General features: G+C 42.8%; 1 protein-coding gene across 1 annotated transcript in view; it reads left to right on the top strand.

Annotated features, from left to right (window-relative positions):
- LOC115193952 (serine/threonine-protein kinase 32C) overlaps window positions 1-19,911 on the top strand; it is a 150,643-nt gene that overhangs the window by 26,868 nt on the left and 103,864 nt on the right. The gene's annotated exons all lie outside the window — the stretch shown is intronic.

Genomic DNA, 19,911 nt, shown 5'->3' with positions numbered 1-19,911 from the left:
AAATGCTATGATCAGTAGGTAACCCTCCTATTTGAAATAGCCATAGCAAAATAGTTAGCAACGGAAAACAAAAATGAGCATTTCATACTAGGGATGCACCAATATTAAATCTTTGGGCGATTCTGATATATTCCTTGCCAAAAAACCCGATATCGGGAAGAAAAAAATTGAGCGGCCTTTAAAGCATTCTAGTACAGTTAAATAGGTGAAACACACACACTGACCAAAGTTATTTTGTTGGCATTTACGTATATCCCTATTACCAGTAAAACATAATCGAAACCTATCTATTTCACTTACTTGCTGTGTTTCGTTGTGCATTTGTTCAGTCGTTTCATTCTCAACCAGGATTTCATCATACATGTCAAGCAGTGAAGTTTCAGCTCTGTCTGTCCGTAGCCTCTTCTGTCGTGGGTCCTCTTCCTTGGTGCGCACTGTTGCTGTGTCCGTTTCCATCTTGTCCAGCTGTGTCCGTTTCTATCTTGTCCAGCTGTGTCTAACATTTCGCGAAAACCCTGTTTCTTGTCTGCATCGAAATAGCGGTCCTTGTACCTAGCATCGAGCATGGTGGCGACACCGTGAAGAGGCTCAGAGAGACTGCCACTGAATCGCTTGTTCACAGCCTTTAGTAGAGTACCTTTACAAGTTTTAACCCCACAGCCTGTGTAGGCACTTCAATGCCATGACAGAGGGTATCACGTCTGCTGCAGACACAGTTGATAAGCTTATTTCTCGAATCAATTGTTCGAATGGAGGTAGGAGTGTGTTCATGTTTCCAAGTATGAGAACCAGCACATTCTTGAGCATGCAATATGGCTTTCCTCAATTCGAAATCCTTGTCGGACCCACTGTGCTGTCAGACTCCGCATTGTCATGGGGCTGACATTGCTGATCCAAATGTCAATCGTGAAGCTAATAGCAGTGACGCCCGTAGCAAGTAGCTCATGGTTGTGCATTTTCAACAATACTACCTACTTGGTAGTGTGTACCGGTGCTCGACCAGTCAGCGAAAGCCAACATCATCCACGACAGAGAACGGTTGATTGTCAAGGACAATGAATTCCATTATCTTGGTGTTTAATGGATTTCGTCTTTGAGTTGTCTCGCTGAAATGTTCTTACTCTTTCAAATGACTGCTCGACTTGAACTTGTTTCGTTGTTGGAAGTGTGCTCTTAGTTTTTTTTTCTGCTTTTGTTCTAAGTAGTCGCTGAACGTCTGGGGGTCATGCACTTTCAAATGAGTAATTAGGTTTGTGGTATTGAAGGATTTCACTTTCTCCCCTCGGGAAATAATAGCAACACAAACATTGCATATGGCCTTTTTGTTATCTTCCTTTGAAACTTCAAAATAGAGCCACACAGCAGACATTGTGGGCTAGGTTAGGAATGCTGTGTTGCAAGTGTAGCGCTGTATTTTTCGTGGCGTCGTTACGTCATCTACCTACGTTATATAGGTATGCACGTCAGCGTTGACATCACTTTTGCACATCGGCGTTAAACTAGACATCTGGTTGATGCTGGCATTTTTAGCTAATATCATCCTATTCCGATATGCTTACTGATATATCGTGCATCCCTATTTCATATTGGACAAGTTCCGGTAGTCCCTCTTTGTTTCAGTCCATTTTCTTCTGTTTGGTACTTAATTAATATGATCCTGGAGTGTCTTTATGATGACTCATCTGACCAATAGGAGAATAATAGTAAAATAATGGAATCACAGTGAATTACTTACGTCAGTTCAGCAGAGAGAATGCAGCCAGCAAACAGATGATGATGGTGTTCTATGACGATGTGTCATATCGTTACTATGGTAACCTCAGATGTTTTTTGGGGATTTTGGTCATGTTGCTTTGTGGTGCAAGCCGCACAACTGTGCGTATTGCATGAGAGTCCCCATGCGTCGGCACAGAGCAATCAACTGTAGGGTAGAGAAAGGTCTCTCTGTACTCTCTTTCTCCCCCTCTATTTTGACAGCCTTCCCCCTTAGAATCACTGTACAGTGTCCTGTTGTGAATGCTGTGTGCAAAGTCAAATTTCACATTCATCCGCATGAATCCCTGTTTGTGTGGATTTGCTGTGAATCTGTTTGGCTTTATTGTACCTCCTTCAACTTTACAAATGAGTGTCACACACACACACACACACATAGCCAATTGGATCTCTTTCTGCTGAGTGTGGAGAATTTGCTCTTAACAAGCCACTTTGAGATGTGTAGAGCAGCAGTGCTTTCAGAGTATGTGTATGTTTGTGCGTATGCATTGTGTGTACAAACATCCAACGAGGCACATCAGTCTAACAGCGGTGTGGGGAGGGTGCCTGCCACTGCTTATTGTAAGCAAGAGCCCGTAATGACAGGGTATCTAAAGAGAATCAGGCAGAATGAGGTTGGCTCATCATGTGAAAACCTCGATCAGGGATAAGGCGTCTATTATATTTTATATTTAATAGGCCTCCAAAGAATGGTAAGATGGAGTAGAGAGAAAGTATAAAGAGAGAGTAGACCAAATATTTGGTATGTTCACAGGCAATATCTAGAAGAACAAAGACCTAGGCAAGCTGAAGAGAGTGTTATTGAAAGCAATAAAGAGGGGAAATTGAAAAGAGATTGTGGGGAAGATTTTGACAATTTGGAGAGGACTGTAGCGGTAGACTTGTGAAACCTGGTTACTGAGCCTATTTCCCCCTCTGTCCGAGTCTGTGGAACACAATCATAGAGGACGTGGATCCTTAAATTAACAGGCAGACCGCACTGGGGGAAAATCAATTACTTCCATTTGCTGCTGCTGAGCCACCCAATAATGCGGAGAGTGTTGATGCACAAGCCTGTGATCTGTGCCCTCTATTGATCCGACTGAGATTCTCACAGTTCGAGTTAATTCTAAAGCGATCAGCAAGTTTAGACAGGTTTGGGGAAAAAAAGGATGGATTTCATATGCCTCACTGTATGTTTTGGAAGAGATGTGCATTGCATTAGTAAATCAGTTTAGTAAGTGGGCAACATGCGTGGAAGAAGGAACATACAATGCACACACAGAGAATAGCACAACAGCCTGATCCAAGCTTCAGTGGCCGCTTTCATTTCCCTGTAAGTCTATTTATTTTGTGTTATCATAAAAGCAGTCCGACATGGGATGTGGGGTATTACACTGCATTTGAGGATGAGAGATTTAAAAAAAAAAAAAAAAAGTCCAATGGACAATTAATACAGAAGCCAGAGACTCAAAGAAAGCTTATTCACATGCAAGTCAACCAAAGTGGACCAAACACAGGCCACCTGACTTTATGCCCAGCAAGTTGCAATGTTCTCTGTTTATCTCAACATCGTTATTGTCCATAGATCAGTGGAAATGCCTAGTTGAGATTCTCCAGCCTGCAGAGACATTGGACCTGCTACTGCTCATAAGTATGCATGAGAGTGTCTGTTTGGAGAGCCAGCAATTACACTGTATTAGGGCTGCAGTGTAAAAGGGTCAAATGATGATGACTGCTTAATGATGACAGGAATTGAAGTAAACAGATGTAGCCTTTCGTGTTGCGTGGGGGCATTGTTCCCTGTTTTTAATGCATGTTGACTGACTTTTATGTTAAGTGTTTGCTGTCACTTGTTGTTTTGCAGTCTTTTGTTTGTCACTTTGCAAATGGGCAAATCCATTTAAAGCTCATCAATTATGTAGTTCTACCATGTCTTATGATTGTTCCTCAACTTATATGGTAATGCAATTCCAGGAGAATAGGCAATGACTCACTATCATTCTTGAACACAAGATGCTATAGCCAATTCACCATGTAGAGAGGGTAGACCAATGCACGTGTCGGGTTCAGAAATTGAGAATTGCTGCCCCTCATGCTGCCATAGACAAGAGTTCAAACGAACATGTGAGTCTTCTCTCCTCTTGCTCCCAATAAGAGGTGGATAAAAAAAGATCAAAGCCGAGCCAAGGCCTGCCTCAAGATGAGTTCGGTTTTACAAGTTGCGCTCCAACATTGAGCTCATGAAAAATGAAGAACACCACCAGCAAAGCTGTCACAAATCCAGGCTGAACATACTTGTCTCCCTCATCCTGCTTTAGATGGCCTTGTTCGGGTGATCGTCATCAAAGACTCTGTCCCTGTGTTAGGAGTAGTTCTACTACTAAAGCCTGTGCAGCGTGTGTGTTATCCAACAAGGAAATATTCAGTAATCCTGTGCGAAATAGTCATGGTCTCTTAACCAGGGTTTTTATATGTCAGCCTTGACAGCGATATGATACTATGATCACTGCGGTGTGGTGGAATCTCATGTGTTCATGCATATTCTCAGAGAAAAACACAGGGTGATTGATGATGGGAGATTTTGGGATCAAGCTAAAATCAATCTGTGCCAGCTCAGTTCAATAGTGCACACGGGAGTTTTCACTCACTGCGAGATCCGATTACTCTTTCACTTTAGAGAATATACTGAATAAAAATATAAATGCAACATGCAACAATTTCTAAGACTTTACTGAGTTAGAGTTCATACAGTGCCTTCAAGAATTATTCATCCCCCTTGGCTTTTTTCCTATTTTGTTGCATTACAACCTGTAATTTAAATGGATTTTTATTTGGATTTCATGTAATGGACATAAATAAAGTAGTCCAAAAAAATATTTAAAAAACGGAAAAGTGGTGCGTGCATGTGTATTCACCCCCTTTGCTATGAAGCCCCTAAATAAGATCTGGTGCAACCAATTACCTTCAGAAGTCACATAATTAGTTAGATTGCACACAGTTGGACTTTATTTAAGTGTCACATGATCTGTCACATGATCTCAGTGTATATATATACACCTGTTCTGAAAGGCCCCAGAATCTGCAACACCACTAAGCAAGGGGCACCATGAAGACCAAGGAGCGCTCCAAATAGGTCAGGGTCAAAGTTGTGGAGAAGTACAGATCAGGGTTGGGTTATAAAAAAATATCCAAAACTTTGAACATCCCACGGATCACCATTAAATTCATTATTCAAAATTGGAAAGAATATGGCAACACAACAAACCTGTCAAGAGAGGGCTACCCACCAAAAATCACAGACCAGGCAAGGAGGGCATTAATCAGAGGGGCAACAAAGTGACCAAGGATAACCCTGAAGGAGCTGCAAAGCTCCACAGTGGAGAATGGTGTATTTGTCCATAAGACCACTTTAAGCCGTACACTCCACAGAGCTGGGCTTTACGGAAGAGTGGCCCGAAAAAAGCCATTGCTTAAAGAAAGAAATAAGCAAACATGTTTGGTGTTCGCCAAAAGGCATGTGGGAGACTCCCCAAAAATATTGAAGAAGGTGCTCTGGTCAGATGAGACTAAAATTGAGTTTTTTGGCCATCAAGGAAAACGCTATGTCTGGCGCAAACCCAACACCTCTCATCACCCCAAGAACACCATCCCCACAGTGAAGCATGGCGGTGGCAGCATCATGCTGTGAGGATGTTTTTCATCGGCAGGGACTGGGAAACTGGTCAGAATTGAAGGAATGATGGATGGCGCTAAATACAGGGAAATTGTTGAGGGAAACCTGTTTCAGTCTTCCAGAGATCTGAGCAGGAAAATGATCCTAAGCATACTGCTAAAGCAACACTCGAGTGGTTTAAGGGGAAACATTTAAGTCTTGGAATGGCCTAGTCAAAGCCCAGACCTCAATCAAATTGAGAATCTGTGGTGTGACTTAAAGATTGCTCTACACCAGTGGAACCCATCCAACTTGAAGGAGCTGGAACAGTTTTGCCTTGAAGAATGGGCAAAGATCCCAGTGGCTAGATGTGCCAAGCTTAGAGAGACATACCCCAGGAGACTTGCAGCTGTAATTGCTGCAAAAGGTGGCTCTACAAAGTATTGACTTTGAGAGGGTGAATTGTTAAGCACGGTCAAATTTTCTGTTTTTTGGTCTTATTTCTTGTTTGTTTCACAAGAGAAAATATTTTGCATCTTGAAAGTGGTAGGCATGTTGTGTAAATTAAATGATACAAAATCCATTTTAATTCCAGGTTGTAAGACCACAAAATAGGAAAAATGCCAAGGGGGTGAATACTTTCGCAAGCCACTATATGAGGAAAGCAGTGAATTGAAATAAATTCATTAGGCTCTAATCTATGGATTTTACTTGACTGGTAATACAGATATGCATCTGTTGGTCACAGATGCCTTAAAAAAAAGGTATGGGGGTGGATCAGAAACTAGTCAGTATTTGATGTGACAACCATTTACCTCATGCAGCGTAACACATCTCCTTCGCTTAGAGTTGATCATGCTGTTGATTGTGGCCTGTGGAATCCTGTCCCACTCCTCTTCATTGGCTGCGTGAAGTTGCTGGATTTTGGCGGGAACTGGAACACGCTGTCATACACGGCGGTCCAGAGCGTCCCAAACATGCTCAAAGGGTGACATCTCAGGTGAGTATGCAGGTCATGGAAGAACTGGGACATTTTCAGCTTCCAGGAATTCTGTACAGATCCTTGCGACACGGGCTATGCATTATCATGCTGAAACATGAGGTGATGGTGGTGGATGAATGGCATGACAAAGGGCCTCGGGATCTCGTCACAGTATCTCTGTGCATTCAAACTGCCATTGATAAAATGCAATTATCTTTGTTGTCCGTATCTTATGCCTGCCCATACCATAACCCCACCGCCACCATGGGGCACTCTGTTCACAACGTTGACAGCAGCAAACCGCTCACCCACACTACGCCTTACATGTGGTCTGCGGTTGTGACGCCGGCTGAAAGTACTGTCAAATTCTCTAAAACAATGTTGTAGGCAGCTTATGGTAGAGAAATTAACATTCAATTACCTGCAGTCAGCATGCCAATTGAATGCTACCTCAACTTGAGGTAGCTGTTGCATTGCATTGTGTTGTGTGACAAAACATTTTAGAGTGGCCTTTTATTGTCCCCAGCACAAGGTGCACCTGTGTAATGATCATGATGTTTAATCAGTTATACCTGTCAGGTAGATTGATTATCTTGGCAAAGGATAAATGCTCACACAGGGGTGTAAACAAATTTGTGCACAAATTTTGAGAGAAATCAGCTTTTTGTCCTCATGGAACATTTCTGGGATCTTTTATTTCAGCTCATGAAACATGGGACCAACACTTTAGTTGTTGCATTTATATTTTTTTTTCAGTGTGTATTCTGTGAATGTCAGAGCCTGGAGTTGGATCTTCAGTTGAGTTTTTCCTTTCATCCATACTCAAGAAGTGTTTTTCTTTCATTTGCAAGCATTTAATGTTGGGCCTCTTAATAGTTTCAATTCACCTTCCAACTGCCAAGGGTCACCCCCTGGAAGGCTCAAAGACGCTTACTCAAATGAACATTTATTCATTTTTCCAGACCGTATCCACAGCGACATCAAAGGTGAACGTAATAAAATTAAAGGAATAGTGGAGGACTGAATTGCCAACTTGTAAAAAAGGAAACGGTGGAATATTTTACCTTTTTTTTATGCATGGTTGAAAAAATGGCAAGTCTAGTCTTTACATAAGACATAAATTACTGTAACAGTAGTAGCGTCTGTACTCATTTGCTTGTCACAAGATACAATATACATTTTAGTGGCATTACTCTGCTCTCAAAGTGTTTCCTTAGATACTGGACCTAAAGTATAGCTCGATACAGTAGGCTTAGGCTATACCATTTCTCTCTCTGTGGGTTCAGTTGTAGCTCCATAGACATCGAGGGTATCGAGTTGCCCGGTCCCTAGGCAAGCACTCCTGTTTCTCTCTAGTCCTTGAAAACATCCCACATATGGTCTATAGTACCTCCATTTCGGATAAAGGGAGGACAGTATCAGACCGCCTAGTTTATTGATTATGATGAGACGCTCACCCACTTAAATTACCCAGGGGTCCACAAAAGTAAGATCTAAGAGGCCAGTCATGCTGCATACCGTAGCATGGCGTGTCTTTGGTGGCCTATGATTTACAAAGAAAATGCATCAATGGCTGGCTCATCACCAAGTCTCTGTGGTTTTCCCTTCAAGCCAATTGAGGGTCACTTAAGCCCTGTCCGAAGGAACTGTCGTGGCAACAGGTGACTTCTTCTTCCAATGATATTAGGTTTATTTGAACTTGATACTGAATTGCGAAGTGATAATTCAATCGTAATATTTATCGGTATTAACATTTAAGCATTTATAGATATGTCCTTATGTCTATTTAATATTTTTGTTTCCTACCCCCTCCATTTCTCACAAACACCAACATGACCCTGCATTATGCCTTGTTAATTAAAGGTTACATATAAAGGTTAATAACCTGCATTAACCCTGAACATCCTGGCTTTGAACATCTGTTTTAGCTAATAATCTCTGCACTATCCGAACTGCAGGTCCACATTAATGTATAGAACTGATCTCACAATTCAACAGCATCTGCGTTCCTGATGAACCCCCCCCCCCCCCCCACCCAACACTCTTTGTGCCGGGAGTGGTGACTGTGATGGTGATTAATAAAGAACGGCTCATGAAAATTACATCATCTCTGGATTCACAATTACTGCCAAAATATGACTGAAGAAGCTCAGCGCCTGGAAGAAAATTTGTCATTTTCATACATGACACTTTCATAGATTTATCACAAATGTATGAAAATGTATTACACTTTTTTTTAAGCCTTACAAAGTCTGTCTCACACCCCACCGTGTTTTGGTCTCTAGTTTTTTTTATTAAAGCACAGAATATCTAAGTACGGTTCCCACTGTATTGTTTTCATTGCTGTTTCCTCATTCCATTTCTCCATTTGCTGTAACTTGCTGTGTGAAAAAGTAAAAAACCTTTTTTATATGAAAGGTTGGAAGGAATGTGTTTCCAGAACCCAAACTGTAGCTGTCAGTATTGCCTTGGGTAGAATGAGTCTCGGTAATGATCCTGTTGGATCATGGCCCACCTTGCAGAGTCTTGGAGTCTCTCACTCAACTCAGCATGGTTACCATGTCTCCCAACCCGTAGGTAAACTTGCTAACCACTACTCCGGTATTGTTAACCTACTTAGGGAAGATTGTTATGAGCCTTCCTAAACAAGGGTTGTTACCGTGTTGTGGTCCTTGCTCAATATCAGCATAATTTTTGCAGCTCCAGATGGTTGAAATGGGGGTTTTGATAGGGTTATAGGATCATAGACCTGCGAGCTACAGTATGGTGCTCTCTCTCTCTCTCTCTCTCTGTCCCCCTAGGCACTTCCTGTTTTATCACTGGAGCCAGAGTTGCTCAGGGTGTTGTGCTCCCAGTCCCAGAACAGCTACTGTCCTTTGTCAGAACAAGCCAGAGGGAGGGTGAGATCCTCCCTCTTCCCTCAACCCACCATTTATATCCCCCGTGAGGCCTGCAGTTGAGCTGTCTCTCAAAGCATTATCTTTTTACACTAAGCTGCCTCTGCATAGTAGCCATCAAATCTATCTATTTGTCAAAATGATGTAGTGCCATGCACAGTGAGTGGAATGCAGTATCAGAAAGGCTGATGAAAAGATTTAACATGATATTCACGTTCTGGCTTATCTGGTGTCTGAAGTTAAATGCCTTCTTTGCAGTCGCGGTGTGTCATGTCAAATCTTACAATCGGGCTGCAGTATGTCATGGAGGCTAACCCAAGTGTAATAGAGAGGTCTCACAGACACACTTCACGCACGCACACTTTCTGGCACTTACTCTGTGGGCTCTGGGCCAACATCAGCACACCTCCCAGGAGCCAACCAATCACCCAGAGAGAAGCCCATCACACAGGGAAGCCTGCTCAGCACTTCCTCCCGGTGGGTCAGCAATCTGCCTCTTATTGTGGATGTCACCATTAGGGTTGCAAAGGGTCGGAAACTTTCCGGTAAATTTTCTGAATTTTTCTGGAAATATTCAATGGGAAGTTAAGCCCGGGAATCTGGGGAGTTTTGCTTAAATTCATCAAAAAAAGTTTGCTTATAACAGTGAACCTTTTTTTGTGGGATACACATGGCAATTCTAGGTGTTGTGGCATATTTTGGTTAAACAATCCCCAATTCAATGGAATTGCAACTCTCTGCATGCACAGTGCATTCTTCCATCACATGTACAGCTGATTCTCAAGGTCTTGCACACTAATGAGATGCTATTGAGCCCACACTAATACACTGTCTGAGCCAAGGACTATATGCGTTCTGGTAAGTTTTGATTACAATACTGGGTGGGGTGAATATATATTTTATGACATTTTTTTGTTAACTAGTAAATAGTAGCCTACAGCAAAGTGTGTTTAAATCATTTCTAATTTGTTAACAATTTTTGCTAGTAAGGTTTTGATACCATGTGGGTTTCAGCTTGCTTGAGCCTGCTAACTGAGGAATGTTAATTCACCTGTTTCAATACATGTTTCATTTTAAAGCATTAATCTAACTGCTTAACTATTTATCTGTACATGGAATTGTATTTGGGTAATTCTTTCTCATTTTTTCGAATCTTTACAGGAAATGCCACGGGCACTATCTGATGTGTGGAGACATTTCACTGCCGCTAATGTAGAAGGAAAAGCTGTGTACATTTGCATATACTGTGTCAAATCATATGTGAAGAATGCAACAAAGATGCAGAATCATCTGGTCAAGTGCATAAAGTTCCCTCAGCGCTCACAACAAGCAACCCCTGACAAAAGTGAATCGGACACCTTATCAATAGCAACAGCTCATGGTCCTCCTGGAATCAGAAGTTTTTTTGAGTCAATGGAGGAACGTAGTCAAATGCTGATGAATGTCTTGCTCGAGCTGTGTAAGCAACTGGTTCACCTCTGATGCCCACAGGCAATGTGTATTGGAAGAGATTTCTGAATGTTCTTCACCCAGCATACACCTCTCCAACCAGACATGCTTTATCTATATGGGGGCGGCAGGTAGCCTAGTGGTTAGAGTGTTGGACCAGTAACCGAAAGAATGCTAGATCGAATCCCCGAGCTGACAAGGTAAAAATCTGTCGTTCTCCACCTGAACAAGGCTGTTCCTAGGCCGTCATTGTAAATAAGAATTTGTTCTTAACTGACTTGCCTAGTTAAATAAAATATTACTTTTTTTAACTAATTTGCTGGATGCAGAGTTCAAGTAAAGGTCAAGCAAATCATAGAGAAAGCAGACTGTATTGCAATCATCTCTGATGGGTGGTTGAATGTTCGTGGGCAAGGAATAATTAACTATAGCATCTCCACCCCTCGACCAGTATTCTACAAGAGCACAGACATCAGACACACTGGTCTCTACATTGCAGATGAGCTGAAGGCAGTCATCAATGACCTTGGACCACAAAAGGTATTTGCACTGGTGACAGACAATTCTACGAACACGAAGGCTGCTTGGTCAAAAGTGGAGGGGTCCTACCCTCACATCACACCCATTGGCTGTGCTGCTCATGCATTGAATCTGCTCCTCAAGGACATCATGGCACTGAAAACAATGGATACACTCTACAAGAGAGCCAAGGAAATGGTTAGGTATCTGAAGGGTCATCAAGTTATCGCAGCAATCTACCTCACCAAGCACAGTGAGAAGAATAAGAGCACCACATTGAAGCTGCCCAGAAACACCCATTGGGGTGGTGTTGTCATCATGTTTCACATTCCCCTGGAGGGGAAGGAATCGCTGCAAGAAATAGCCATATCACAGTCTGCCGATATGGACAGCCCCATCAAGAGGATCCTCCTGGATGATGTATTTTGGGAGAGAGTAGTAAGCAGCCTGAAACTCCTGAAACCTATAGCAGTAGCCATTGCACGGATTGAGGGAGACAATGTCATCCTGTCTGATGTTCAGACTCTGCTTGCAGATGTAAGATAAGAAATCCATACTGCCCTGCCCACTTCACTGTTGCTCCAAGCAGAGGAAACTGCAGTTCTGAAATACATCAAAAAGCCTGAAGACTTCTGCCTGAAGCCCATACACGCCGCAGCGTACATGTTGGACCCCAATTATGCTGTCAAGAGCATCCTGTCTGATGCAGAGATCACTACCATGTCTCAACACCTTGGCCTGGTTGAGGGCAAGGTTCTTGGCAGTCTGGCGAAGTACACTTCCAAGCAAGGGCTTTGGGATGGAGATGCAATATGGCAGTCGTGCCAACATATCTCATCAGCCACCTGGAGGAAGGGACTTTGTGGATCTGAGGCTCTTTCCCCTGTTGCCTCCATCATCCTCTAAATCCCATCAACATCAGCCGCCTCAGAGCGCAACTGGTCCTTGTTTGGGAACACACCAAAGCACGCAACAGGCTGACCAATACAAGGGTTGAAAAATTGGTGACCATCCTGGCAAATTTTTGGCTTTTTGAGCCTGACAACGAGCCATCCTCAACAAGGTTGGACAGTGAAGATGAGGCCTCAGAGTCTGATGTTCAAGAGGTGGACATTGAGGTCCAGGGAGAAGACATGGCAGAGGAAAACATGAGAGGAAAACAACCAAAGCTTTAGTTTCTAGACTATCATTTTACAGATGTATGTTGTGTGCTTATTGTTTAACCATTGATATGTACTAGCGGATATTTTGAGACCTTAAAATGTTTTTGAGAGATGCGATGGATCATTGGGGGTTCATTCAAAATTCCCTTTATTTTGTTGTTCAGTGAAATCATCCCATGTGAAGAGTCAACTCATTTTAATTAAAGTTTAATTCGTAACTAAAATTATATATTTTTTACATTTACATTTTAGTCATTTAGCAGACGCTCTTAACCAGAGCGACTTACAGTAGTGAACGCATACATTTCATACAATTTCACACATTTTTTCTGTGCTGGCCCCCCGTGGGAATCGAACCCACAACCCTGGCGTTGCAAACACCATGCTCTACCAACTGAGCTACAGGGAAGGCCATTGGAAGGATTTAATCATTTGCAATCATGTCTTCTTATGATAAGGTAAAATGTTTGTTTCTATCTCCATATGATATAGTAAATATATCCAATGCAAAAAAACATTTTAAATGGTATTAATGTTAAATCACACAAAGTTTCCACCTCTGAATATTTCCCAAAATGTGCAATCCTAGTCACCATGCTCGCAGATCTCTAACTTTAGAAGCTCAAATTCACCTGCACCACGCATGCCACTCTGTCTCTGCATGAAGGCCAAAACCCACAGCCCTAATGCAGCACTAACAGAAACCTGAGGCAGGAAAGGGGAGGAGAGTCAATGTTGTGATTTCAGATGCTACCATCTTCTGTTGAACACCACTTAACCCAGAAATAACCCAAATTACAGGAAGCTTTTACTCCTTTGTTGTTTGAATATCGACATTTCCTCCTCGGACTGTAGGTAATTTCCCAAAAAGTTAACAGAAGAGCTGATTCAGAAGATGGATTGCAATAACGTAATTTAAGTGTCACTTCGTTCAGTGTGCATTAACCCTAAAGTAGGCAACCACTATCTCTCAATTTAGACTCATAGGAATCAGTTCATGAGTGCTATTCCGTGTCATGTGCAAGAAAAGAAGACAATTGGAAGCAAACACATTATTGAAGTGGTCGTATAATGCCAAGGTTAGGAAGAGTTGACAGTAGAAAAAACGACTACAGACGAGGCAGGATCTGTGTCCCACACTGCAGTAACATGCTTTGGGTAAAAATAACGTGAAATGTGTTTAACTGGACTGAACTACACTTACCGAATCCCAGCGGGAGAGATGTGTTAGTCACGAGTTACCGTCAGCTAAAGAGTATTTGCGTTATGAAGCAGGCTTAATCCATGTCCGGGAGGTCTGCAACATGAAAGCACGGCACTGCCTTCCCCATAATCAAGCTCTCAGCATGACTGTGAGCTAGCAAGGCATGGGGAGAGACTAGGGCCTCTGACAATAAATGGATGGCTCCAGGAAGTAGCGTGTCCTTTCTAATTGCCCGCGGCATGAAACAAGGCCAGGGACCTCATTTATATTATTACTACCTTGGAAGGAAAATCAATAGAGCAAGTCAAGACTAACAAATATCTTCGAGTTTGGGTGAATGAGAAGCTGAGCTTCTCTAATCATTTTGAGAACCTGGTAAAGAAGATCAAGTTGAGAATAGGTTTTTATTACCGGCATAAGGCTTGTTTTTCTTTGGCGGTCAGAAAAGGGCTGGTACGGTGTACATTCCTGTCTGTCTTGGACTACGGTGATGGAATTTATATGCAGACCTCAAGCACTACCCTGAAGGCACTTGAGTCCATGTATCATGTAGCTCTTATGTTTATTACCAACCAAAAGCATCTGACACACCACTGTGATCTCTATAGTGCTGTTGGCTGGTCTTTGTTGACTTAAACATTGGTATACTATGATCTTTAAGGTCATTTTGGGAAAACCATGTTCTTCTTTAAGGTCAGAAAATAAATACCAGTTACTGTTTCACTTCTACTTACTTTTAATGGTTCCTAAAATCTGAATGGATCATGGCAAAAAGTGTTTTAGTAACTCAGCTCGGTGGTCTTGGAATTCTCTCCAGACCAGCTTGAAACTCCAAGCTGGTATTGAGGAATGTGATTGTCATTAGGTCATGATGTGGTGGTACATAGATTTTTATCTATCATATTACACTTGTGTGTTTCTGTAATTGAAATGTATGTATTTTTTTATGGTGTGTCTATGTCTGTAAGTTGTTACTGTAACAGAGATGCAGGGAGTCAGGAAGCAGGTGCAGTCGTTGCGTTTAATAGGAACTTTAACCCGTACGCTAATAATCGGGAAGCTAGTACAGGGAGGGAATAATTTAATAAATAAACTAACATGGAACAAAACAAGAAAAACGAGCAGCATACAGACATAAAACACAGGAACAGAATCAATAATGCCTGGGGAAAGAACCAAAGTGACAGATATAGGGGAGGTAATCCGGAAGGTGATGGAGTCCAGGTGAATCTCACGTAACGATGGTGGCAGGTGTGCGTAATAATAAGACAACTGGCGGCGTCGCGCGCCGTATAGGGAGTAAACATGACGGTACTTCCTCCCTGACGCGCGGCTCCAGCCACCGGATGATGCCGACCAGAGGGACGGTCCCGAGGACCAGGAGTGGGCCGGTCGCCTCTACTGAGGCGCAGAGCCAAAGTGAGCCGGCTGAGCCGAGGGGAGCCTGGAGAGCCGGCCGAGGGGAGCCTGGTGAGGCGTCCCCGGTTGCTTCGGCCGAGGCGTCCCCGGTTGCTTCAGGGAGTGATGAAGTCCAGGTGTGTGCCTCATGATGGGGCGCAGGTTTGCGTAATGATGGTTGCCAGGTGTGCATAATGATGGGTTGCCAGGACCAGTGGTTAGTAAAGCAGCGGAGCGAGATTAGACGTGACAGTTACAGTATGTCTGATATTTGTCTCAAACATTGTTTTCCCCTGCTGCTGTCTTGGTTGGACCAGGTCTCTCTTGAAAAATAGATGTTTTCTCAATGAGACTAATCTGGATAAATAAAGTTAAATAAAAAATAACCGTTGCGTACATTTCATCCAAAATATCTGCTTGCGTCATTTCTAAAAAGATGGCACATGTACATACTTATTGAGTTTTATAAACTTGTGCACGCCATACATAAGCATGTTTCCAGTTATAGTATCAGACCCATCCTGAAACTGCAGGTGTGAACGAGCATTAAAACTCTGCCTGAAAATAACAATAGTGAGGCTATATACAGGGGGTAACGGTGCCGAGTCAATGTGCGGGGGCACCGGTTAGTCCATTGTTACATTGGTAATTTCGTCTTTATCATTCAATATCATGAATGTATTTCACGGGACAGGCGAACGTCGAGTCATGCGTCCTCTGAAACATGACTCGCCAAGCTGCGCGTCTTAACACCCGCTCGCTTAACCCGGAAGCCAGCTGCACCAATGTGTTGGAGGAAACGTTGTTCAACTGACAATCGAGTCAGCCTGCAGGCGTCCGGTCCGCCACAAGGAGTCACTAGAGAGATGAGCCAAGTAAAGTACAACTATTAAAAAACAACAACATTAAAAACAGTTAAAAGGAGTAAAAAGGAGTAATTGTGCAAAAGTGCAGCAATAAATATTTTTTCATGTGCAGCTTCAGAAAGTTTATGGCCTGTGGGATAAAAGAGGTCTTGTATCTGTTGCTGTTGAGTTAGGTTTGTCGTTTTAAACTTCCCAGAGGGGAGAAGCACAAAATCGTCAAAGAGGGGGTGGTCAGGACAGTCTAGGATACTGTTAGCTCCCCTCACAACTTGTTTTCTGAATGTCACTAAGACCTGTGCCTGTTGCACGCCGATGACCTTGCTGACCACCCTGTCCAACCTATTTTTGTTGCAAACATTAAGATTGCCAGACCAGGCCACCATCGAACATCAATAGGGATTCAATATAACTCCTGTAAAACAGTGTTCATCTTTCAACAATTTTTTTTTTGCTGCTGTTGTCCATTTTTACAGATGGCATCTGTGTTCTCCTCAAACGTCAGCTTGTTGTCCAGCACTTTTCCCATGTATTTGTAAGTACTGACCAGTCATTTCCCACAACCACAGTGGGTGTGGGGGTTCAGTGGCTGCCTTCTAAAGTCAATGGCCATATCTTTAGTTTTGGAGACATTGTTGGAGGAAGCAGTTCTCACACCATGACACAAAGTCATCTACCACAGGCCCATGCTCAGACTCTCCATCCTGTAGTAGACTGACGATGACAGAGTCATCAGCAAACTTGATGATGTGCCTGTTTTTATATTTGCTGCGACAGTCATTGGTGTATAGTATGTACAGGAGTAGAGAGAGCATACAACCTCGTGGGGATCCGGTGGAGGAGCAGGGCTGCTTTGACATGACGCCATTTACTCGCACTTGTTGGGACCGGTAAGGAAGTCCACTATCCAGCCCACAATGCTCACGTCCAGCTTGAAGTGGGAGAGGAGCTTCTCTGCTAGCATGTGAGGCTGGAATAGTATTGAAGGCCGACGATAAGTCGATGAACAGAAGTCTCGCATGGGTTTTTGGGCCTTCCTGGTGCTTGTAGAGGAAGTTGAGTAGGGTTAGAGTGGTGTCCTCCACCCCCCGCTTGGCCCTGTAAGCAAACTGCAGGGGGTCCAGGGAATTCTCAATCTGACACAGTACATCCGTCTTGATTAGCTTCTTAAATGATTTCATCACCAAGGATGTCAGTGCCACTGGCCTAAAGTAATTTTCCACCTTGGGGGATTTGCATTTTGGCACAAGAACAACAGTAACATGCTTTCAGAGTTTAGGCACCTTCTGCAGCTCGAGTGACAGCATGAAAACGTGATGAAAAAATGCCACTGAGTTGTTCTGTACTTGTCCACTAATGGTGTCTGGTCCTGGGCTTTTTTAACTTTGGTCTGTCTGAATAGGCTGGCGACACTGGATGCTAAATTCCGTCTTGGGAGTAGCAATTGTCCTCCTACGCATCTCAGTAATTTCTCCACTAAAGTTCTGATTGTCAAATCTGCAATTAAAAACCATTTAGCTCATCAGCCAGTCCTTTGTTAAAACCATCAACCTGTATCATCTTGTTTCCCTTGTCTTGTAACCCAACCATAGTTCTCATTCCATTCCAGGCAGCCCTAAGATTGTTGCTACTGAGTTCACCCTCAATATTCTCGTTATATTTCAGTTTGGCCTCCTTGATTTCTGATCTCACCTGATTCCAAATTCCATTTTAGCAGTGACATTGCCCTCATAGAAAGCAGTATTCTTTTTACACAATAAGCCCTTCAATAACTTGGTAACCCAAGACTTGTTTTTGGCATAAATAGTTACATTTGCTATGCCTATTAAGAATGCAAAGATGGAGAAGGAAAAAAATTCACTCTTCTCACTAATAAGCTACGAACACAATTGCATTTTATCGATGGCAATTTGAATGCACAGAAATACCGTGACGAGATCCTGAGACCCATTGTGATGCATCTCAGTGCTAGAGGCCTCACTACAGACCCTGGTTCGATCCTGGGCTGTATCACAACCGGCCGTGATCGGGAGTCCATAGGACGGCGCACAATTGGCCCAGCGTCGTCTGGGTTAGGGGAGGGTTTGGCCGGGGTATGTGAAATTCATAGATTAGGGCCTTATTAATGTATTTCAATTAACTGACTTCTTCATATAAACTGTAACTCAGTAAAAACTTAAATTGTTGCATATTGCGTTTTATTTTTGTTCAGTATATTTACCTGTTTCTTTTTTTTCATAAGGGTGTCATTATATCCCCCATTTGCAGAAAAAGCGTTAGTTACTTTCCTGCTTGCAATGTAAGTCTTCAACTACTACAAACTGCATACGCATGGCCTAAGGTTTACGGGAAGCTAAGTACATTCTCACGTCAAGTTGAGTTTCTAAATGCCAACTTTTGCGTGAACTGGTGCACGCATGTTTTTAGGGTATATTTTGAAAGTACGCAACGTTTATAAATGAGGCCCAAGGCCTTTTCTACTTGACACTAATTCAAAAGAATGGCCTGATTCACAGGGCTACTACGGGCTGATTGTTAGGCAGAGGCAAGGGCAGTTTTGTATATTTTCCATTTTACAATGATTCACTCTTTCTAAGGAAGATCCAGATTGATGAGATGGCTGGAAAGGTTGAGGTGGCATAATGCAACATGCTGTATATTTTCCCCTTTTGGACCTCCATCATACACAGCATTTTGTCAGACTCAGTGTATGACAGGCAATCTCAATACACACAGAGACTTATTGTAGCCTAGAGAATGTTCTGCTATAGAAATCCAACTCACTGGTGTGGATAGAATGTTTTTCCCTGTAGGCTATCTGAGACTGGAAACTGGATTGAATCAAATCTGTCATAGGGTTTCCTGTTTATGTTGCGTATTTGTTTACACAAATATTGCTCCCGAACCCACTTCACAGAGCCCCAAACTATTCTGCAACATTATTTGACCCGAGATAGAAAGATGTTTATGCTGCAAAAATGCTGCAATGTAGGTTGACTCCTGTATAACAACAACATGGATTTGGTCCTATCTGATGTTTTCTGTGCACCTATCCATTTAAATCATCTAGTTCCATTACAAGTACAGTCAGTGTTTCCCCCGTCTTCTCCACTGTTCCCCCGTTCATCTGCTGTGGTTCCATCAAAGCTCTGCCATATTTAAAGATTAGCTATGTACAAAATGTTGAACCGGAAGAATCCAGGGAGGATTAGCTCGTCTTCCAGAGCAAAACATGCAAACCAGGCCTGATGCCTTTTGTGTGGCGCCTCTGCAGTGCCCTCTCAGTCACGGCCTGTGTGCCAAGGTCTGGTCTGGTGGATGGCAAAGCGTGGAGTAAGTTAATAAGAAGCCGTCTGCCCAGGGAAGCTCCAGCCTGGCGCACACACACACACACGCCACAGGGTGAGGCCAGCGGAAGCCCTCATGACACCCACACGACACGCACTCCGACAGGGCAGCAGAGGCTCCCTTCTCCTGCCCCCCATGGTCCTTACCCATCATGACATGCAGGTTGACTATTAATGTCAAGAGTCTTATCCTGGAGGCAGAACTGAGAGATTTTCCCTTAGAGAGGCCAGCTGCAAATTAAAAATGGGCAATATTGAAAAGATTCATGAAAACTAAAATTTGGTTTTTGGTCTTAATTTAAGGTTAAGTTTAGGCATTGGGGTTAGGTTTAAATTCAGATTTGATTACTTTGTGGGTGTGCTAGATAGTGACCACTCTGCATAGCTGCTTCCAGAATACGATTCATGCTGAAAACCGCTAACCTGCTGCTCATGACATTCCAATCAGATACACTAATTGCAAATTAGTGGTTTTCAGCTACACTGTTTCTTTTCAATCGTCAATGACGCAGCGGCATGATCGTTTTATTACTGTTGATCTGCATTAGAGATGATACCCTCTAATCGCTTGTGAGCTTTGCAAATGATCCACATTCACATTGTAAATTACCAGTGTTACAAAAAGCTCATTATTTCACAGTAATGGATTATGATCTACTGTATAATAGCACACTGGCTTGAG

The sequence above is a fragment of the Salmo trutta genome, chromosome 5 (assembly GCF_901001165.1).
Source record: "Salmo trutta chromosome 5, fSalTru1.1, whole genome shotgun sequence".
NCBI lineage: Eukaryota > Metazoa > Chordata > Actinopteri > Salmoniformes > Salmonidae > Salmo > Salmo trutta.
This window is presented reverse-complemented; position numbering and strand designations above follow the sequence as displayed.